The sequence below is a fragment of the Penaeus monodon genome, chromosome 33 (assembly GCF_015228065.2).
Source record: "Penaeus monodon isolate SGIC_2016 chromosome 33, NSTDA_Pmon_1, whole genome shotgun sequence".
Lineage (NCBI taxonomy): Eukaryota > Metazoa > Arthropoda > Malacostraca > Decapoda > Penaeidae > Penaeus > Penaeus monodon.
The window spans coordinates 2,603,751-2,604,003 of NC_051418.1; the positions used below are offsets into that span (position 1 = coordinate 2,603,751).

Genomic DNA, 253 nt, shown 5'->3' on the forward strand with positions numbered 1-253 from the left:
AGGGGAACGAGGGACCGCTTCCGGCTGTGGGCCCGGCATGGCTCGACCCTCAGAGCCAATCCTTGTCCCGAAGTACGGATCTAACTTGCCGACTTCCCTTACCTACATTGATCTATCGACCAGAGGCTGAACACCTTGGAGACCTGCTGCGGAGTAAAGGTACGGACTGCCCCCCCGCAACGCGGGCGCGCTGGGTTAGGCATCTCGACTCCCGAGGGCTAAGGCTGAAAGGAAGGAAGGAGAGAAGCACTAA

General features: G+C 59.7%; 1 non-coding gene across 1 annotated transcript in view; it reads right to left on the reverse strand.

Moving 5' to 3' along the window:
- LOC119594454 overlaps nt 1–253 on the reverse strand; it is a 5,654-nt gene that overhangs the window by 1,956 nt on the left and 3,445 nt on the right. The window contains exon 1 of the ribosomal RNA XR_005230624.1: nt 1–253. This exon is cut by the window's left edge and continues 1,956 nt beyond it; it is cut by the window's right edge and continues 3,445 nt beyond it. This is a non-coding gene — a ribosomal RNA (large subunit ribosomal RNA).